The 23,764-nt window shown below is 37.3% G+C and overlaps 1 protein-coding gene and 1 non-coding gene across 2 annotated transcripts in view; both read right to left on the bottom strand.

The window, feature by feature from the left end:
* The window catches only part of LOC102430991 (cell adhesion molecule 2), a gene marked incomplete at its 3' end in the record, with an annotated part of 1,034,261 nt that overhangs the window by 81,340 nt on the left and 929,157 nt on the right, over window positions 1-23,764 (bottom strand). The window lies entirely within an intron of this gene.
* On the bottom strand, window positions 9,155-9,283 carry LOC111828362. Its single transcript, XR_002832202.1, has one exon. It is a non-coding gene; the product is annotated as a small nucleolar RNA SNORA65 (small nucleolar RNA).

Raw genomic sequence — 23,764 nt, 5'->3', positions numbered from 1 at the left:
AAGTCCTTTGTTGATCTCTCCCCCTTACAACTCTCCTCCCCTACCTTCCCTCTGAGGTTTGACAGTCTGATCCATGATTCTCTATCTCTGGATCTGTTTTTGTTAATCAGTTTTTGTTGTTCATTATTTCACAAATGAGTGAGATCATGTGATATTTATCTTTCTCTGACTGGCTTATTTCACTTAGCATAATGCTCTCCAGTTCCATCCAGGCTGTTGCAAATGGTAAGAATTCCTTCTTTTTTACAGAAGCATAGTATTCCATTGTGTAAATGTACCACCGTTTTTTAATCCACTTATCTGCTGATGGGCACTTAGGTTGTTTCCAAATCTTAGCTATGGTAAATTGTGCTGCTATGGACATAAGGGTGCATATATCCTTTCTGATTGGTTCTTTAGTTTCTTGGGACATAGTAGTCCTAGAAGTGGGATCACTGGGTCAAATGGGAGTTCCATTTTTCATTTTTTGAGGAAACTTCATAGTGTTCTGCACAGTGGCTGCACCAGTCTGCATTCCCACCAGCAGTGCACGAGGGTTCCTTTTTCTCCGCATCCTCGCCAGCACTTGTCATTATTGTTAAAACAATACAGTCTAGGAAAGAATACAATCTTACAGATCTTTCATACTACCACTGACACTGACTCTAATCAATGAACTGGCCAACAGCATGTTCCTGTACATAAATAAGCATTGGCTCAGTTTAGGTAATATGACTGTGACACAGATGGTTGGCCATCCTGCTGATGCAGGTTCCTTTTCTCTTTCTGTAAAATTGTCTGGAAGGCAGAAACTATCATTTCTAGTCCCCTTTCATCTTTCAGGGCCATGTGGGTAATTTTCATTAAATGGAATGTGAAAAGTATAGACTATCCAAATTCATATTTTTATTCTGCCAACTATTAATCACTGTGAATTTAGGAAAGTTATTTAAATTCTCTGAGGCTTGGTTCCCTTTTCCATAATAAGCTAATAAAGGACCTCACTACTAGATTGGTCATGAGGACTAAATGTCCAGTACCTGGCACATAGTGAGCAAATGAATATGTTTACTAAATAAAATTTTTAAATATGTATCCGTAATTTATTGTAGTTATTCAATTATGTACGTTTCTAAAATTCAGGTTCCAAATCCGAGGTAAAATGTTTAAAACGTTTAGAGAAAATAGTGAAATAAGATTCATTATATACTTTCATTATGAGTAAAAGTTAAGAACTGAAGACAAAGCCATCATGTATTAATAAAGGGTTTATAATTTAACGATTACCAAAAGATATGATGCTGTGACTTTCAAATAATGTTCTGACTCTTTGGGCTTTGAGAACAAAATTGTACAGTCGTACTAACCAAGTATACCCCACCCTAATCCTGAATTGTCCTGCTAGGACTATATATTTGTTTTCATATTCACTCAATGTGATAATGGCTGAGGGAAAAGTAGGCACATAATCTTAAATTTTACTTTAATTTATGCTTCATTGCAAACACTTTGTATCTTTAAAATTCAGTCTTTTTTGACAAAGTGTTCCCTAAATATCCTTATATATGTAAATGAATGAATGTTTATTTTTCTAAATTAAGCATTCAGAAAGAAATTAAAATGTAAGAAAAGAAAAAAATATAGTGATATCTCTGTTAATGAAAACTCTTATGACCTTTTGTGTTCTGCAGTTTGAGGCCTATTTACACTAATAAAAGAGAACATGCAAATTGACCATCCCCCCGCTATGCCCACCAGCCAATCAGAGTGATATGCAAATTAACCCAACAAAGATGGCAGTTAATTTGCATACACAGGCCCAGAGCGAAGACTGAAGACAGCATGGAAGGAAGCCAAGCACTGCATAAGGGAGTGAAGCGGTGGAGAAGGGAACGGAGCTGAGGCAGCGGAAACAGGAGCAGAGAAGGGAGGGAGTGAAGTGGCAGAGATGGGAGGAAGCGAGGCAGTGGAGAAGGAGGGAGCAAGGGATGGGAGAGAGCTAGGCAGTGAACACAGGAGGGAGCGAGGCAGCGGAGAAGGGAGCGAAGCCCGCCTCAGCGGGCTTCGCTCTCTTCTCTGCTTCGCTCTGGCCTCAGAAAGCCCTATTCTTGCAGGAATCTTCCTGCAACAGGTCTCTAGTATAAAATACAGAAATAATAGCAAAATTCCAGGATTAAAATGCCTTTGTTGTCCTTCCCTGATTCTCTCCTATAGAAAAGATGGCCTGTGCTTCCCTTTGCTATTGCCCAGGCAGCCCCACTCCCAGACCAACTGGGACCTTGGCTCTATAAATAAGAGTTCAATTTGAGTCCAGGGTCACCACTAAGCCAGACTCTAACAGAGAGACCAGTCTCAGAGCTCCCCCCGCAACAAGGCTTCCCTGAGACTTCAATATCCCACGAAAATACCTGACCACAATTTAAGAGTAATTTTGCTCCTTAAAATTTGTTTTATTGCCTCTCATCATGTGTAGTATACACATATGGGTGTATGCTATAAATACAGTAATATCAGGAATGATTAGAAGATGAGACTCTCGGTATTAAAGGTATACATTTTAGATCAGTTTTTCAACAATAGTTATTTAACATAGCAATATATAGAAAACAAATGCTAATCTTAATTTATCAATGAACTGAAAATGTGTTTCTGAAAGTCTTTTACTTATGTTGTTCCATGTAGATTTGAATAGAAATTTTAACTCATATTCAATGCAGTCCTCTTTTTCCGCCCCCCTCCCCCCCCCCCGCCTCTTCATTTTAGGAATTTTTATTGTGACTATATCAATCCCCATAAAGCTAAAGCAACACATATTCCTTTTGTATTTGTTCCTGGCTTTTATTCTATTTTAAAAATGTGTTTCTCTTTATTCCATAAGAGTTTAAAAAAATGGAATATTAAAACTAAAATTTGCCGAAGGACACTGAAACAGATAGAACTCTAAACTCATTCTACCAAGCTTTGACCTGTTCTTCAGAATAACAAATTCAGCTATATCGGCTATTACACTGTTAAATAAAGAAAAATTCCTTTGAAGCTGAGAAATCTCTGAAACCTGGATTATATCATATATTCCTCTCAAGAACTCCATGAAGAAGATATCAATATTATTACCCATTTTGGAGAGACAAGGAAACTAAAGCTTAGAGACATTCATGCCCTGTTCAAGGTTTGCCGCTATGAAGAAGTGGTGCTGGGACTAAACCCAGGGAGTCTGGCTGCAGAAGCAGAGTCCTTAAACACCCCACAACTCTGAATGGGTGTAGAGGGATACTTTCAATACTTAAACTAAGAACATTAGGCTTATTTTTTATTTACTGCCCTTTACACACATGTATATACACGTGCATTCTCCTCCCCGTCCCCCGCTCTCCCACACACAGCTGAACCATTTTCTGAAAAGATTTATAATAGAAACTCTTGCTCAAGCTTAGTTTTTGGGAAGTGATACAGCAGATTGTTTTAGAGTTCTCCCTGGAGTTTTAGCTTCTGTTTTTTACCAGGAACATTAAGATGATCTTCAAATGCACTTCTGGGCTTGGGAGAAAAACAGATTTCAATACATAATAATGATAATCCTGCATATAGTTAGTTAACACTCCCCTGACCCCAACTGTATAAGGGTATTTTCCTCATGTATATTAAACTGATGAGAGAATTACATAATTGACACCATATATATTACCTTTGAAAATCAAGATAATGGAATGCTTAAAAAAAACTCATACAAATATTTATTTTAAAATGTATTTGTAATGTATCTTATTTTAAATAATAAAACAATACATGGTTAATTTAAAAGAAATAATTAAGTTATTTCTTTTGTTCATGATAAAAATAATCAATTTCCATATATACCATTATAAATTTACAGTAATGAATAACAGGACAGAGTGAGCGAGAATAATAGAAGACAATCACTCTGCTGTTATTTTGGTTTCCATGTATTTAATGTCAGCTAAAGAAAGAAAGGAAGAAAGAAGAAAGAAAGAAAGAAAGAAAGAAAGAAAGAAAGAAAGAAAGAAAGAAAGAAAGAAAGAAAGAAAGAAAGAAAGAGAGAGAAAGAAAGAAAGAAATGGGCAAAGGACCTAAATAGACACCTTTCAAAAGAGGACATTCAGAAAGCCAAGAGACATATGAAAACATGCTCAAAATCGCTAATCATCCGAGAGATGCAAATCAAAACAACAATGAGGTACCATCTCACACCTGTCAGAATGGCTATCTTCAACAAATCAACAGACAACAAGTGCTGGAGAGGATGTGGAGAAAAAGGAACACTTGTGCACTGCTGGTGGGAATGCAGACTGGTGCAGCCACTATGGAAGACAGTATGGAGTTTCCTCAAAAAACTGGAAATGGAACTCCCACTTGACCCTGTGATCCCACTTCTAGGAATATATCCCAAGAAACCAGAAACACCAATCAGAAAGGATATATGCACCCCTATGTTCATAGCAGCACAATTCACCATAGCTAAGATCTGGAAACAGCCTAAGTGCCCATCAGTAGATGAATGGATTAGAAAACTGTGGTACATCTACACGATGGAATACTATGCTGCTGTAAAAAAGAAGGAACTCTTACCATTTGCAACAGCATGGATGGAACTGGAAAGCATTATGCTAAGTGAAATAAGCCAGTCAATGAAGGAAAAATGCCACATGATCTCACTCATTCATGGATAATAGAGACCATTATAAACTCTTGAACAATAATAGATACAGAGGCAGAGTTGCCTCAAACAGACTGTTAAACTACAGCAGGAAGGCCGGGGAGGGTGGGGGGGCTGGAGGGGGGGGGGTAAGAGATCAACCAAAGGACTTGTATGCATGCATATAAGCATAACCAATGGACATAAGACACTGGGGGGTAGGGGAAGCCAGGGGATTGTCAAGGGCGGGAAAAAAAAAAAGGAGACATATGTAATACTCTTTGTAATAATTTAAGCAATAAAAAAAAAAGAAATTATTGAAACAAAATATAAGATTTTTTACTTTTATAAATGAAATCTAAATATAAACTAAGAAGAACATATTTTAATTATTATTCCATGTTTTACAAAATGCATTCTTTTTTTTTTAAAATATATTTTATTGATTTTTTACAGAGAGGAAGGGAGAGAGATAGAGAGTCAGAAACATCGATGAGAGATAAACATCGATCAGCTGCCTCCTGCACATCTCCTACTGGGGATGTGCCTGCAACCCAGGTACATGCCCTTCACCGGAATCGAACCTGGGACCTTTCAGTCCACAGGCCGAAGCTCTATCCACTGAGCCAAACCGGTTTTGGCAAAATGCATTCTTTAAGATGATTCTAGTCTACCTTAAAGGCCATGGTGTTTCAAAGCCATAATAATACTAAACATTTCATTATAGTTGTATTTTCTCTGCAAAGGCTCTTAGGAACTACTAGAACTTCTGGCACATAATTACAATTATCTAATTATCTTTTTTATATTTTAATCTGCTCTTTAAGGTCTAGAGATTAATGCTAAGTAATTTTGTGTACAGCATCTACTCTAGTAATTTATGAATCTGATACCTAAGGAATTAATCTCTAACCATATGTGAGTCATAATCCTTTGTCCTGCAAGAAATAAACAGTAAGGGCAAACATGACAATCAAAGAGGAAACACTAGGATCTATAATAATAAAAGTGTAATATACTAATTAGACTGGTCATCCTTCTGGTCGACCTTCTGGACAAAGCCAGGGCTGCAGAGGGAAGCCCGGGTCCCAGGCGCCTGCCAGTGGCTGGAGGGAAGCCCAGGTCCCGGGTGCCAGAGGGAAGCCAGTGCCAGCAGCTGGGGGACGGAAGGCCTCCTCTTGCATGAATTTCATGCATCGGGCCTTTAGTGAGTTCAATAAACCAAAGAAAGGTTGTATTAAAACATATGTGACATCCTCTCTTTATCCTCGATTCCTCAGTGGGGTCTGCAGAGAAGAGGCATAGGGACATCCTTACATCCTAATTTGGCTAAAAAGATATGTGATGGTGGCCAGTCTACAGGAGAGATTTCTAAAAGAAATGGAGATTTGAGATGAATTTAAGCGACCGTGAGCAGGTTATTATTTGACCCAAGAAGATAGATCTCATTGATCCAAGTCTAGTTTTTGCCACAAAGCTAAATATCAGGTGTCCTAGTCTGAAAGGGCAACATTTCCTGAAAGAGGGCTGAGGGAAGCAGGCAAATACAGCTTGCATTCAAGCAGAGCATTTTATTTTCTCTATCACTTCAGCTGTTCCTCATCTCCAGAGGCTGCCAGCCATGATCATTTGGGAAGTTACAATGGATCTATTCTATTCAATCCTCTTGTGGGGATAGGTCATTACACCAGCAGTGTGGGACTTCCCACAACAGATTTTCCTTCTAGTGCTAATTTGTTTTTCTCTGGAGCAATACGCTGAGGCACTAATCATGATGGTTTATCGTAAATTTTTTTGTGGTACTTTTTTTAATCTCTGCAGCAGCTGCAAAACTGGTAAATACATGCATTAAAGCTATTAAATTTTTTAAAATCATGTAAAAGGCATAACATACCAGTAATGTGTGTGTGATAGAAGGGTTTATTATAGAAATAAACATACATTATAACTACTTACAAGACAGAAATGGTGATTTTATGAACTACATGCCCTGAAAATTCTCTAATCTATACAAATAAAGGGGTAATATGCAAATGGCCGGGACACACTCACGCGTAACAACCAATTAGCAGAAGGCTGCGTGAACAGCAAGCACAGGTGGGTGGGGACTTGTAGCATCAGGGATAGGGCCGGGGCCTGGCAGAGGCCTCCCACACTGTGACAGGGCACAGGCCAGGCTGGGAGACCGCCACCCCCCTGAGTGCATGGATTTTGTGCACCAGGCCACTGTTCCTATATAATAAAACCCTAATATGCAATTCGATCAAATGGTGGAATGACCAGCAGAATGACTGATCACTATGATGCGTACAGACCACCAGGGGGCAGATACTCAGTGCATCTGCTCCTATGATGAGTGTCTGCCCCCCTGAGAGGGAGGCAACTGGCAGCGACGATCTGGGGGCAGGGCCAGCCAGAGGGCAGCACCAGGCCGCCAGCCTAGGCGGGGGCCAGCGGGGATCTCCCGATTACCCTGACCACTGGTTGCCCCACAGATCGGCCCTGATCACGAGCCAGGCCTAGGGACCATACCCTATATATTGGGAACAGTCTCTTAGATTTAAAAATTAAAACCTGGCAAGGCTACTCTAACACTGAAAAAACAGGATGATGCAGCAATGACATGCATGGACTCTGGCTTGCACATTTTGTGGTCAGCCCTGATTCTGACACTTATAACTGTGTGACAAAGCCAATTAGTTAACTTCTCTCTGCTTCAGTTTTTCCACCCATAAGATGGGGAAAATGGTACTACTGCCTCAGAAGGACTATGTTATGTACTACTTTTTATAACCAGGGCAAAAAAATGTAGCTGCCCATTCAATAGCAAGATGTTTTTCACCTGAATGAAAAGTATGGTCACTGGTGCGTGCAGCATCCCAGATTGCAGGCCGGGTTGAGGGACCACCCCATGCACAAATATCGAGCACTGGGCCTCTAGTATATATATATAAAAGCCTAAGTGACTGAACGACCAAAAGACCAAATGACCGAGGGGCACCAGTTGCAGGGCTCAGGGCTGGCGAGCACCGCCATGGCTGGTGAGTGACACTGTGGTGGCGTGAGCCTCTCCAGATTGGGACTGACTGGGTGCGAGCCCCCCAGCAGGCACAGTGGAGCCAGGATTAGCGGGAGTGGCAGGCAGGAGTGGCGGGCTGCATGGGACTGCTGGTTTTGGATCAATCCCCACAGGCCATGCCTATGGACCCCACTGGTATACAAATCCGTGCACTGGGCCTCTAGTACTGTTATAGGGCTTCTTAATGAGGGCACATTAATGAAATTAGGGAGACTAGAGTCATTTTACGGTCAATCAAATGAGAAAGTGACAGATTCTTATTCTCTGCCTAAATATAAAACAAGAAAAAATATATGCAGGTATCTCTCTTGGTACATATTATCTTTATTAATGCATATTTATTAATAAAGTCTGTTAATCTAAACAAATATCATGTTATTCTAAATCGTGATTATGTAACATGTACTAGAGATAACAGATGTATCCCCCTCTCCCCACCAACCACCGCCCATATGGATTGATTGGGTAGAATTAGAACCCAATAATGAAAGCAGATTAATAATCCTTGCAGATTTTAGCTTAAAGTCATTATTTCAGGGTTAACTGAAGATAGGAAGAAGATAATGAACTTTCTCCAACAGAAATAGTCAAACAGAGTTTGCATGAGCTTTGGAAAATAATATGGAAACAAATGAAACATTGTAGGTGGCATTTAAACTCCTACAAATGCCAGGGTTTACATTTTCTAAGCAAGGGACACTATATTGATACATACAAGATTTATAACCCCTTCTCTTCTCTTTAATGCTTCTGTTACACTTTCCCCTTACCTCTGTATATACTTCTAGTCTGGCACTGGAACATTTATTTAAATATATACCAAATGAATACCATTAAATGTAATACTCAATTTTTTGTTTTGCAACTATCAATTTTCTCTCTAAAGAGTTTTATGTTATCAATTGAGTGTATCATAATTAATTTAATCAATTATTAGATTGAGCATTTACTTTTCTTTCATTTATCCCAATAATTTTAAAATGTTGATTATTATATTATGATGATAATTATTATAATGTCTATTATAATATAGAATATTACAAACAATTTAGAATCATTGGTATTTGAATGGTTTTCATACAATATTAATATGCTCTGTATACACACTTTGCTCTTACCTATTAATTTTTTTTGGTAGGAAATAATTAAAAGTTTAAAAACCCCACAGATGTCCTAGTTTATATTTCAAGTCACATAAATAAGTATCAATGAGTTAATGATGTACAGTTGACCCTTGAATAGTGTGGGGGTTAGAGGCATAGTTGAAAATCCATGAATAATTTTCCCCTCTTTCTCTTTCTTCCCTCCCTTCCTTCCTCTCTCTCTCTCTCTCTCTCTCTCTCTCTCTCTCTCTCTTCCTTCTTTCCTTCCTTTCCCTCTCTCCCTCCCTCCCTTCCTCCCTTCCTTCCTTTCTTCCTTCCTTTCTTTCTTTCTCTTTTCTAGACTGTTCCCATGCTTTCTGCACAGAGCTATGCACATGTAGAACAAGCCTGTTTCCTAAGCTGGAATTTGGAATTAGCTCACTACTGGATTGCACCAGCCAACAGACAACTGGTAAGGTATGGGGTGGGTGGCTAAATGTATAACTTTGACTTCCCCAAAGTTAATTACTAAAAGCCTCTGGTTGACTTAGCCTTATTAAAACACAGTCAATTAACACATATTTTATATGTCATATGTATTACATACTGTATTCTTACAATAATATAAACTAGATAAAAATTGTTATTAAGAAATAATAAGGAAGAGAAAATATAGTTACATCATTTATTGAAAAAAATCTGTGTATAAATGGACTTATGTAGTTCAAATCTGTGTTTTTCAAGGGTCAACCGTATATGATGTAAACATATAATGCATTATTATAAATTAATGTATTTTATTATAACAAAATAAATATATCCAGCATGCTAACAATTACAACTCATTAATATACAGTAAAAAAAATTGGGTGTTACTTTATCCCAGGGGTGGGCAACCCCTGGCACGTGTGCCAAACATGGCACGCCAGTAACTTTTGCTGGCATGCAAAACCCTCTCTTATAATCTTCCATTTACAATTTTTTCTTAATATCGACTTTTTTATTTTTCAGATAAATTCAGTGTACGTGCATCTTAGATAAATAAATAATTTTACATAACAAGTTATCTTAAAGACCATAGACATGGATTGACGAGAGAGGGGAAGAGCAATTTCTATGCCTCTGCCTTAACTCTCCCTGCCTTCCTAGATCCGACCAGTGTTTTGGTTTCATCCACATACCCTTGTGAATCTTTGTTCTCAGTGATGAATTTTGTTAAGTCTCGTAATAGGAGTAGCCTGACGAATGAAAGTAGTAGCTCGTGCATATCTCTGGAGGTCATGAAATATAAACCTGATGTAAAATCTCTGTCATCAGTGATGCAGCAGCAAAAGTCCCACTGATAATATCAAACAGAGTCATAAAATTTTCTGTTGGACTATCAGTGTACATGTATACATTAAAAAATAAATGTATTTTTCATCATCATATACTGTGTTTTTGTCATGCGAATGAATTTTATTATTTCTTCAAGGTTCTTCACATACGTACACCTTAAGAGATATCAAGTAGGCGTAACATGTTCTCAAAAAATTAGGGTTGGCATGCACTCACAAAAAGGTTGCCCACCCCTGCTTTATCCTAAGGGATATTAGAAGTAACAGTTTAGTTCACCAAGACAAAATGCACAAACACTCCTGAAAAAACAGTTATTTTCTGTCTTGTAATTGAATACACGAAGTGTTAAACAGTTTTTTAAATTAATTTGATGGGCCAATGGGAATGCTAGTTGTTTCAAATAAGTGATTTAGCCCTTTTAAAACATGAAAATCAAGTTATACTATTTTAAAAAGATAATCAGAAGTGACTATAAAGATGTAAGTACATGGGAACATTTCTGATGCAAATGCAAAGGCTACAAGTTACCACAATTTGGTTTTGTATGTCTTGGGCGAGGGCTTCTGAGGAACATTGCTGTAAGACATGGACATCCTCATAGAAACAAAGAAAGTGGGTGTCATCTTTTTTAATGGAAGAGAAACAAGGCTCAAAAACTAATTAAACTTGCTGCAACAGAAATGAAAGCATTTTGATGCAACATATTAAAGGGAAAATGCTGTGAAATTAACAGTAATCAAAAGCTAATTAAGGTTGATGCAATAGGAACAGTCAAAGAATGCTTGATAACATTTATTGAACCAAGGAAACATGGTTGTCAAAGAAAGAACACATGTGGAATAAAATTCAAGCAATTACAGAAAAAAGCTAAAATATAGACTGCAATGGGAAATTATATACAAATACAGAGAAATTTGAAATACACAATTCCTAGTAGAATCCTGATTCAATTCATGAACATGTCTCTATGAGAAATAAGAGATGGCAAGGAATAATGCTGCATTTTAGTGCCTCTATTTTACTACCCATAATTACTTGTAACTCTCAAATGATAATGATAAAGTTCTTTTTTATTGGATAAATTATTTCATAAGATCTATAAAGAGTACATAGCTACTTACACTTACTTAATCTATGAGATGGTAACTAAATTCAGCATCTTCCTGAATATGTAATCCAAGAAAGTAGAATTTTGATGTTTCCCTCCTGACTGTTAAATAAATGACCCTGACTTGCATATTTGCGATTGAGATATGATTGCCTTTATTCTTTCAGACTCACTTCCCTTCATCTTGGTTGATGTCAATTAAATAGAAAGCTGAATTTTATACATGCTTTATGTATGTGAAATGCAGCTGCATTTACTGAGCTCCATAACATAGGTGACAGAATGGCTAGTATACAGATATAGTCCCAAGGTCAAATCAGAGAAAGGGCAAATAATAACTACATATTTTAATTGTTTATTACTTATTACTAGCCCTTTTTCATAAGACCTAAGTGTAGAGGAAAAATATACAGCCTATTAGAATAAATATTATAAATATTACAAAAGGGACAGGGGTATATAAAAATAGCAGTTTCTATGTAATACAGAATAGTCATCTTTAACTAAATAGAGAGGACACAGTACTATTTCTTTTTTTTAATATATTTTATTGATTTCTTACAGAGAGGAAGGGAGAGGGATAGAGAGTTAGAAACATTGATGAGAGAGAAACATCGATCAGCTGCCTCCTGCACACTCCCTACTGGGTATGTGCCTGCAACCAAGGTACATGCCTTTGACCGGAATTGAACCTGGGACCCTTGAGTCTGAAGGCCGACGCTCTATTCTTTGAGCCAAACCAGTTAGGGCAGGACATAGTACTATTTCAAAAACTAAAAAGAGGGTTTATTCAGTCAGTCAGCAAATAAATAAATAAATAAATAAATAAATAAATAAATAAATAAATACTGATCTTTTAAATTCTCTTAGGTGCCGGAGCCAGTCCATCCTTGCTGCTTGACACGGTTGCTGCAGGAAAGAAACATCTGCACAGCATATGTTTCAAGGGACCTGGCGTATATGGCTTACTGTTCTTAATATGTTTGCTCCCCTTCTTGGCGCTGTGTTTTAACCAAGGTCACCTCTCCGAGAAAGGTTGTTTCCTCAGGTAGGGATTTTCCCCTGAAGTTAGGGAGGGGATAAAACCCCTTAACTAAGTGCCAGGCAGGTAGTTAATCACTTTAACTACAAACAATCACGCTTAAGCTACATAATCTTTACTCCCTGGAATGGAGATAAGAAACGCCCTAACCGTTGGAATAGAAATTGATAGGATTAAAATCACCTGGTATAAATACAGACGTAACAAGACAACAGGACACAGAACCTAGAGACAGGACTTGGCTGGAGATCCTAGACAGAACCTAGAGACAGAACCTAGAGACAGAACCTGGATAGAACATGGCAAGAGAACCTGACAGAACCTAGACACAGAACCTGGATAGAACATGGCAAGAGAACCTGACAGAACCTAGACACAGAACCTAGACACAGAACCTAGACACAGAACCTAGACACAGAACCTAGAGACAGGACCTGGCTAAAGAACCTAGAGACAGAACCTAGAGACAGAACCTAGAGACAGAACCTGGATAGAACATGGCAAGAGAACCTGACAGAACCTAGACACAGAACCTAGACACAGAACCTAGAGACAGGACCTGGCTAAAGAACCTAGAGACAGAACCTAGAGACAGAACCTAGTGAGAGAACATGGCAAAAGATCCTGGACAGAACCTGGCTACAGAACTTGGCTGGAGAACATAGACAGAACATGGCAGGAGAACCTGGTGACTGAACCTGCTGGACAGAACCTGGCTACAGAACTTGGCTGGAGAACCTAGACAGAACATGGCAGGAGAACCTGGTGACTGAACCTGGCTGGAGAACCTGGACAGAACCTAGCGAGAGAACATGGCTACAGAACCTGGCTGGAGAACCTAGCGAGAGAACATGGCTACAGAACCTGGAGAGAACCTGGCTAGGCTGCTGATAACCTGAATGCTGCCTCCGTGTCCTTCATTCTTCGCTGACTCTGTCCACACCTTGGGGAACCCCTGGACCTGCTGGGGCAGGACCCCAACACTTAGGCACTATGGTATGCAATGAGTTACAGTCACCAGGTGAGCAGCAATGCTAATTAGGGTACTATGATCTTTGCTGTTAAGTTTGCTGAAGGAAAGAATAGCTGTGAGGATTAGGCATGTGGCCCTAACCATGGCTCTTAAACTTTCATACACGTATGTTCAAGAGAGGGGCTGGTAAACTGCATGTTCTGGAGCTCACCTCAAGAGATTCTAATTCAGTAGATCAGGGTAAAGCCAAGGCATCTGAAATTTTAACAAGCAACCCCAAGTGAATTTGCTGTAAGGGCTTTTCAATTACATTTTGAGCTGTGGGTTATAAATCCTTAAAGGTACTAACTGTTTATTTACTTTTGTACCATCAAAATCACATTTGTCACCTTCATAGCCCCATCCCCATTCCATTATTGTAACTGGGCAAAAATGTTTTTTTGAAATCTATGACTGGTGTTTTATATTCTGTGGAGATATAAAAAATATTGTACAGAGCCAATAAGAAATAACTTAGTTAAATACCTGGTGATTTTCAATCTTGGCTGCACATTAAACTCACCAGGGGGATCTTGAAAATACCACTGCTTGAGCCAGGCTCCAAACCAATGGAGTCATAATTTCAGGCAGTAGGCCCTATACATCTGTATTTTTTAAGTCTCCGCCACAGCAATAATGGAGAGTCACATAGAGTAGGGTGGTTTGAGCAATTTATCAACAATAATAAATTTGAAGTAAGAAAATTTGTAGTAAGAAAATTTGAAGTATCTGATGGTTTACTTACCACTTTGCCACCCCTATGTTATGCTATAATGGCAAGGCATTGACGTATTTATTTTTCCAATTTTTTTCCAATTGCTATTTTAAATCATTAGGTTAATTTAGTTTCTCTTTGGAGCTTAATTAGCATGTCTGCCTTCACCAGGGTGATTCCACCTATTCTGGAATCAGTTACCTTATCCATTAGGCTGTGTAGGGTTGCCCTAGTCTGAACACAGGTTCAACTCTCAATGACCATGTCTGAACTTTGTGAGCACTCATTCCAACCCAACCATAGCTTAGCAGTCTGGAGTGCAGCATGTTGGTGACTGAATACAATAGAATCATACCTCTTTCTCTGACTCTTTTATATAAATAAAAAATGAAAACTAACTCCTTTTCTGTGTTATTTTAAGCCAAATGATATAAGCATCGCAAATTGTTGTGGGACAGTTTTTGTTAATATTTAACAAGCCAGTCACTATTTGGAGAGCATGAAGGCAATAATCAGAAAAAAAAATCAATGATTTAAGAAAGAGAGAGCAAGTGGCAGTTACTATTCAATTGCCCAAGATTGCAATGGATTCTGAGACCTAACTTTATCCTGATCCTCCTCACAGTTGAATTACTAGTACTTCCCTATTTTGTGAACCTGCAGCGACTTGGGTTTCCACCTCCTGTACCCAAATCTTTGTCCAAGTGGTCTCCCTGTAACTCCGCATCCCAGACCACATTGCTCTCCTCAGAAGGTCTTCCAAAGGGAAACCACACAACACAACTCAATTCTGCTCTCCCTTTCACCACTCCCTACTCTGTATGTATCTCTCCTACAGACAAATATCACCTTCATTTGACCACCTGGCTTTTCAGAGGCAACATTCTGTTGTTAGTTATAATAGCTTCAAAATTTTAAAACAAAACAAAATATATACTCTTAAGTTAAAGTTATTATTTTTTAAGAATAACATAATATATAGCCAGAGCACCTCAAATAAAATGTTGTAGAATATTTTTGTTAAAATTATTTTGAGTTCTTAATATGTGCTAGGAAGTAGTCTATATACTTTCAATTTACAAACTCATTTAATCTTCATAACAATTACAAACTGGGTTGCATAGGGCTCTGCACTTAGAAGGGCTCCATGCTTGGCTTAAAGCTCCCCTGTCAGCGCTTAGGTTTAATGCTCTGCTGTTGCAACATAAAATTAGTCATAAATTTTGAACAAAGGTCCACTCATTTTATTTCCCCCCTAGAACTGCAGATTAAGTAGCTAGTCTTGATCCATGAGATATTTTTTCTTCATATTTTTCCAAATAATGTCTCCTTTTAAATGCAGAAACTTCAAGTCCCTTGTTTAAATTCATATAGTGGTGCAATGATACTCCCACATAGGCCATTTAGCCTCATTGACTAGCTCTTCAGCCATTGTTAAATAACGAGATAGCCACTTGAAATTTGAATTGAACATACATATGGTGATGATAAAATACAGTTGTAAAAAAAAGATTTTAATTTATCTAAATGATTTATGATTGTTATGTATGACAATAACAATGCCCCAAGGAATTGGTGTCCAGGTAACTCATACAAGTAAGATACATCTTATAAGGGTTAAAGAGAAAGGGAACATATGAATAATTACCTATCATGAAGATGACTTACTTCAATCTTTTATCACAATATCTGTTAACTATTTCTTAACATTACAGTGCCAGGAAATATACCCGAAGGTAATGTGCCTGCAGAATTGCAACAGAATAGAGCACATTTTAGTTAAAACAGTATACTGTCTGTCAGAGTTCACTTAGGTGTGTTTCAGGAAAGCTTTTTGCTCTAGTCTAAGATCTTCATGTGTACAGAACCTCAAAAATGATTGCTGAGGCACATCAGTCAGTTCCAAAGAATGATGAGAAGGCGCAACTGACACATACTTGACAAAACAAAAGACACTGTGTACAAAAATGTCTCTCCCTCCCCTGCTCCCTTTGTTCCACCTCAATTCTCCTACTTTAAACCTGCCACGATGAGTTATTCTTCCTTCAGGGTGTGGAATTCCTCTGCCTCTGAGTTTCTTTTCCGAATGGAATGTTAGGCAAAAGGAGAAAGACTATTGTAAATGACTAGATGATTTTCTACTTCAGAAGCAGAAAGAATATTACATAATTCAGTGATATAGTTAGCATGCTTATTTCCCTTTATTTTATGGCATTGGTTCATTCCACTGAATGAAGCAGAGATCTCCAAATTTAACACAATAAACATAAAATCCCACAATGTAGTTAGCTATGCTAATTCTAATTTGTGTTGTTTAGAGCATGAGGAATAAGCTAAAATAAATATGATTTGAGCATTATCCTTATCATACATATCTCAGGCCATAAAATGTCCCCTATAAATTAACCCAGGGAGTAGTAGATTGTTACTGCTTCTTTTTTATTTTTTGTTTGTTTGTTAAATTAATTGAACTATCCCATATAGAAACTGAGACATTCATTTTCAAAACAGTCTCTCCAGTGGCAACCATGATCAGTAAGTTCAGTTTTTTTCTCAAATGGTTAATTAGAAGTCTCCTAAAATAAGTTTGCCTGTTACCTGAACTATACTTGCTCCCATATTTCAGCTGGCCAGTCGCTAACATGCATTAATGCTACTTTGCTCATATCAAAATCTTTAAAGATATAAAATCTGGAGTCAATAGATTGATACTTAGTTTCACTTAAAAGTTAGATAGCTTTAAAATGCCTTTTCAGCGTTAGTCATGCAGAAGGAATTGTCTTTGAAGTTTCCCTGGCCATCTTCTTTGGTGCACAACATAAATTACACCAATTCGGTTTCTATTACCCCCTATTCCAGGCCCATTAAATCTTTCCAAATAGATATTCTTTATGTCACACACGTACAGTGACATATGAGGCCTTTTTTTTTATCATATAGTTAAGGTATGCCACACACTGCACTCAACAGGAACAGTGATTTCCACATTTTCAAGCAACAAATTAATCCTGACTTCCACTACTGACTCTTGAGGAAAGAGCCTGATCTTCAGGCCTTGATCAGTTTGCCTTTACAATTTTCTAATTCTTGCTAGCAGTCAACAGAAGGCAGAAAGAATCAGAACCTGCAGCAATATGTGATTAAAATAACTTCTTCTTTCACTGGAATAAATTATTATCTGCACCAGTAGCAAATGGTCACTTTTACAATCATGCCCTCTGGGCTTTTCCCTTTGACTATTTTCAGCTCACTGCACTAACAGAAAATGCACTTCACTAGCAAGTTATTACACTCTTTACAGGGAGTTTTTCCCTTTTCCCCTGAAAGCTCTTTAAATAAGTGATGATAAAAGATCAGATTCTATCCATGCACTTTAATCCCTTCATTACAAGTCAATAATATAATTTTTATTCCATTTGGCATCTCAAAACTAAAACTCCTTCTTCAAAACTGATGATTTGTAGGCAATAATGGCATTTAAAATATTTCTGTATGAGAATCGTAAAGACATTTTCTGCACTGAGGGTTTTAAACACAGTGCTTTATGCCAGGACTTAACTAGAAATATGAAGTTTTTCAGTAGCCACAAAGGGAATACCATGAGAAGACCTAATTAAAGGGAAAATTCCCTAGAGACAATGTGATATATTAGAATCAGCCTAAACTGTGTCTGTCTTTTGTAAGAAAGGGATATATCTGTCTTCTATCTATTTATGCATACATATGCCACTTGCTCTAGATACAAACAAGGTCTCTAAGATTCTCTTTTGGAGGTAAATAGCAAGGCCCTTTATTAAGAAAGTAATGAAAGTCAAAGTACATTAGGTTCCTTAGGAAAAGCACCAACAATCACTATAAGCAAACAGAAAAAAACATTAAAATTCTCTAAAACACACTTGATTTACAGGGGAATCAAAATTCACTCAGAATTTAAACTAATAGTTTTTGTGCCTCTACTTCACCTATAGGTTCACAGCCTCTCGTCACAGCTCTTGAAGTTTCCCAAATGAAAACTGCCCCTGTGAGCCCGACGTCTGGGCAATCTCTGGTGATTTCCCTATAGCCCAGAGTAAACAGTGATTAACAGGATAAGGTCAACAAGTCAGAAAAAATGTGCAAAAACTGCTCTCATAGTAGCTACCTCTCATATATTTCAAGTCTTACAATTTAGCTCTTTAAAAGCTATCAAAAGATGTCCATCAAAACATTAATCACAAGTCTATGATGAAAAAGAAAAGGCGACCCCAACAGAACTACTAGGATTAGGGCTGTGGGCAGAGTAAAGTTTTTTTCTTTTCTTTTTTAATCAATTTCAGTTTTGATGTCCTTCCAGATAAACATCTCTAATTTTAATTTCTATCATCTTGGTGTGATCAAGAGGCCATCACACCCACGAGTTCAACATTCACATACATGCACTCATGCATACAAGCGCACTCCCACACACCCACACCCTATGTGAGTATCCATTTAGTTCATTTTAATTTCTTGGATAGTATAAGTAGATTTCAGCTATATCAGTTATGAATTCTGTAACCATTAGCAATTTACTTAACTTATCTGGGCTTCTGTAGCCCCAGGTTGAGAAGATTGTATAAGATGTCACTTGCGAAAACTCAGCACTGTGTGTGACATACAGCAATCACCTGGAAAATGTTAATTCCGTCACTATCCATTCAAGGCCAACCTTCTTTTCCCACAAGAGGAATGGGGAGAACTGAGCAAGAAGTATTTAACCTTGCAAATGAGGCCAGTATGATAAGCATTCTGCTCCCCATGTGTCCAGTAATTCATCATGTTCTGTTGCCTAAGGGGATGGAACTACAAACCCACTCAGAACATGGATCACAGATCTGAATCAGGAGTAAACACTGGTGAATAAAATATATATCATCATTCTTAGAAAAATAGCTGCTCAACACTGAGTGGATCAGAAAGAAGACTTTAATATATTAAAATAACATAAACCCAAAATATGAAGTGTGAGTAAGAAGTGCAAAGTGCATTGTTCTGTTTATGCCCCAAGCTCATCTGGTTAGTTGCTGATTTTTAACGTATATATTTTGGTTGTGCTATCTCCAGTTTTCTTAAGACCACTTATTATAGGATAGTGTTTATGTTTAGTTTGCTTTTCATAGATTTGTAGTTCTTAAGAACAGATAGCATAACATTTATGAACATGAAAAGATTTGAGTATACAATAAAAATTGCTCTCATTTTAAACAAAGTCAAATGGAAAAATATAAGTAAATGCTAGATTCATGGTATTTTCATTTTTTCTATAAGGAATATTGAAGAATCATATTTTTGATCAACTCTATTTTTGATATTTTGTCTCCTTAAAAATTTTGCAGATAGTTGGTACACAACTACTATAAAATTTCCCAGTAGAAATGAGTGGTTCTCAACCTTCCTAATGCCGTGACCCTTTAATACAGTTCCTCATGTTGTGGTGACCCCCAATTTCACTGTTACAAATTGAACATAATTAAAGCATAGTGATTAATCACAAAAACAACATGTAATTATATAGGTGTTTTCAGATGGTCTTAGGCGACCCCTGTGAAAGGGTCGTGACCCACAGGTTGAGAACCGATGGTAGAGTTCTTCATATGGTTAAATCTACTTGAAGAAAATACAGCACAGAAGCATTCACTATTTTATATATATACACATTAAAATAAGCTTCAGGAAGACTTTCCTTATGAAACATCTGAAGTGAATCTCTCTAGTCAATTGTAGCTCTAGTAGCCTCTGGTCTGGTTCCTATACAATAAAACAAATGGGATTTCAAAAAAATGATAAAACAGAGTGAAAATAATTAAGGTTTTTATGAATAAAGTAATTTACCCATTACCAAATTTACTGATAATCACATGAATTTCAAAAGAACAATTTATTTCCTTGTCAAATGTTTCAATATCAGAGGAAATATAGTATTTCTATGGCTCTACACTGCCATACAATACAGTATATATACATTACTTTATGCACCTAAAGAAGTAATAAAATGCATATTTTAGGAAATGCACTAGAAATGAAATGCACTAGAATTTAGACAGCCCTTGTAATTTTCTACTGAGTTACCACCCATTATAATATTTGTAAGAGTTTGCAATTTCCACAAGCACTGCTGGAGGGCTATCAAGTTTTTATGGTCATATATTTATATATTATGTTGTCCAAAAAGATTATTCATTTACTTAAATGTTCAATTTTATTCAATAAAAAGAATGATCTCAATGAAATCTACTGTGATTTCCTTAATACTCTCAATTTGAGGTCATTGAAAGAGGCATTAATAGTGCTTTCAGCATCCTTGATACAATCTCTAGCTTGCTTATATGACCTTCCATTTGAGGGTCAATTTGGTAACAGTGAAATTAAAATGTTCTGCATAATCTTTGGAGCACAAAGAATTCAATTCCTCACTACACTCATCTTGCAATCAGAATTTAACAAATTATATCTCAATTCTAACTCCACTTGATCTGTAATTGCGGTGATACTGCTTCAAAAGTGGTTGCTAATTTTCAAGAAGAGGCCCAATTCCCTAAATGTTTTAAACAGATCTCTCCATTTAACAAAAATAAAACTTTTAATATATATTTTGAGGTGGATTAATAGTCTTTTTCATTAGGATAAAGAAGTGCACACTGAGAATATCTTTCTGCCATCTGAGTAATCAATGAGCCAGTATGGTTGTAAATCTTCTAGAAATTCCCTCTGGTTCACTTCAAAGACAAGTGTTTATTCTTCTTTGCCCTTTCTCCTTCATTCTCCACTATAATTTAGTAACTATAGGGAGAATCTTTTCATATTGCAATTAAGAGAATGAGAAACTATTTTGCACTTTTCCTTAACAAATTCAGCTATTAAAGTCATTCCTGTTGTGTGCATTCTGCTAATTCTGAAATAATAAATTATATAAAATATTGTTTGGGAAAAACACAATAAAAACCCTACAATCAGGAACACAATTCATTCCAATATTGTTATTTTAATGATTGAAATGTGCACATGTGATTTCTCATAATTTTAAAAGAAGTATGGTGGAAAGTAATAATTAAATCTAAGTGCATTTTTTTCATTAAATAGTACAGTAGGCAACTTTATACAAAAAAGTAAAGTCAGACTCACCAATAATTACATACATGCCCCAATTAACTCACTGGTACCATATTATGGTCCAAGTGAAGTGATTGATAATGTACTTAGGGAATTTATAATTAACAAATCCTATCAGAATGAGAAGTTTTATTTAAAAAATTATGCTGAATTTCTATAAAAGTATGTGATGATATGAGAGGTCAGTAATTATCCTATATAATAAAAGGCTAATATGCAAATTGTCCCCTTGACAGGGAATTCAACCGGGGGGTTTGACCAGGGGGTAGGGCTGGCCAATGGCCAGTGGCCCCTCCCCCTGGCCAGCCCTGCCCCTGATCCCCCCTCTACCCCGATCGGGGGCAGGGATGGCCAGACCCCACCCATGCATGAATTTGTGCACCAGGCCTCTAGTATACTCATGATACTGTTACAAAACTAATCCCTTAGTTATATTATTTTACTTGCAAAGATAAATTACTGGAATTGTGAAACATAGCAATTATTATCAAAATAGTTAATACTCTAAATCATTGTTAGTACAATCTACATTTTTCATCACTACATAAAAAATGCATTTTAGCATTGAGAGTAAACTTTTAAAAACCTGTTTTTATTGATATTTACAGAGAGAGGACGGGAAAGGGATAGAGAGATAGAAACATTTATCAACTGCCTCCTTCAACCCCCTACTGGGGATGGAGCCCACAACCCAGGTATGTGGCCTAACCAGGAATCATTTCTGTGACCTCCTGGTTCATAGGTCAATGCTCAGCCACTGAGACACAGTGACTGGGTGAGAGTAAGCTTTAATACCAGACCTATACTTCAAAGTTTCTGCACATAGTGATTTTAAAAAAGATAAAGTTCATATTCACAAAATATGTATTCTAAATCCTACAGATAGTCCCTTTTTAAGATTATTCTGTGAATAATGCTGTTTCTTATGTCACAGTGTCTGATTTTATCATTTTCACCCCTTGTACAGTATATGGCCTGGGCAACTGGCCCTATGGGATGCATTAGTCCTCTGCCTTACAATTAAGTTCAGCCAAAGAAAGTCCATGGCAGGATACTGTGGGATAGGAAAAGGGCAAGGGAGAGTGTTTCTGTTAGCTGTGGTAGTGGCTGCATGTTCTGGTTACAGCTTAGGTCACATGTTATTCCAGGCTTAGGGATAGTGATAGTTTCTCAAACTGTTTCTGAGTGGCTAGTCTTTTGTTGGTTTCCTTGAGCTCTCCCGCACCTTAGTAATGGTATCTTCTTTAAACCTGCTTAACTTGAACCTTTTGATGGTTCCCTGTATTTTCTGCTATGATCTAACTATATATTCTCATGGTAATTTTACTTCAGTTATGGCTATCAGTTTTATATTGTTCTCAAATAACCCAAACGAAGTATCCCTCAGTTTATATTCTACATGCATTCAGGTATGCATATCATAATTTTCAATACAAATTACTCTTCCTATTGAAAGATTTCAAGAACATTCACTACTCTATTTTCATCAATTTAACCCTTTCTCCTCACATTCATCTCCTCCTCCTAAATTCTCCATTTCTCTTGAGGATATCATATTCACAAAGGTTTGAGACCTGAGTTATCACTGATTATCACTGATTTCTTCACAGGCCTCCACTCAATCATACATTCAGCCAGTTTATTGTCAATATAAATTCAAAGCTCTCAGCGTTTCTCACAATTAATTGCCTTTTTGTTTCCTTTTCCATTTCCTAGTTCCGTCCTGCTTCTCAATTGAATTACCGGGTATTGTTCTATCCGGGACACTGACCTTCACTCAGTTTTAGTGAATAACCAAGAGTGGAGGGGAGGTCAGAGGAATGTGTAGCTTCTCTTTCCTCAGAGAATTTTCTTCTCAAATTCAGGGATTTTTGTCACAGTTGATTTTCACCCTCCGTGTAATCTTTAGATCTAATCAAGGATTGTAACTGTAATTCCTAATGCACAGCAGTGCCAGCTTGATCCCACCATTCTCTCCACCACCTTTCAGCTTGCTTTGTGCACTGTGAGCTCACCTCAAGGTTTTTTGGAAAAACCCTCTATCTTTATCTTCCCCGTGAAAATTCACTGGAACCTTTCCATTCTTAGCCCCCACTTATCCCCATGAGAGGGCACTGTATTTTGTTGGTGAGCACAGACTCTGAGTGAGGGCAGACTATTTAGGATTATATACTTCCACGCTGCAAACTGAAACACATCCTTGAGCTTGTCCTGCTTTAGGATCCTTATATGTAAAACATGCATAACAGTTTATCCCTTGTGAGGACTATATGAGTTAATGCTTTTCAAGGTCTCTCAGCTAAAAGAGACTCTCCACTATTTCCTTAATACATCCTATGTGGAGAAAAATATGCCAGGACAAGAATATAACAGCAAAATTCCTAGAAAGCTCTCAACAGTCTCAAATTGCAGCAACTTGCTCTGCCTGCCATCTTTTTAAGCCTATCTCATAATCCATCTCCTGTTTTGAGTCTTATTCTGATCTCCTTAATTTAATATAATTTTTCTGCCTATGCTCTGACCAATCCCTATCAATTATTAGTTTTTCTTATAGAAGATATGCATTCGAGATTCTGTTTCATGCTTCTAGAGTAGACTCTCAGAGGGAAGGCAGTGGTGGTGGGTGG

The sequence above is a fragment of the Myotis lucifugus genome, unplaced genomic scaffold (genome assembly GCF_000147115.1).
Source record: "Myotis lucifugus unplaced genomic scaffold, Myoluc2.0 scaffold_339, whole genome shotgun sequence".
In the NCBI taxonomy this organism is placed as follows: domain Eukaryota; kingdom Metazoa; phylum Chordata; class Mammalia; order Chiroptera; family Vespertilionidae; genus Myotis; species Myotis lucifugus.
The sequence above is the reverse complement of the archived record's forward strand: the minus strand, read 5'-3'. Positions and strand labels throughout refer to the sequence as shown.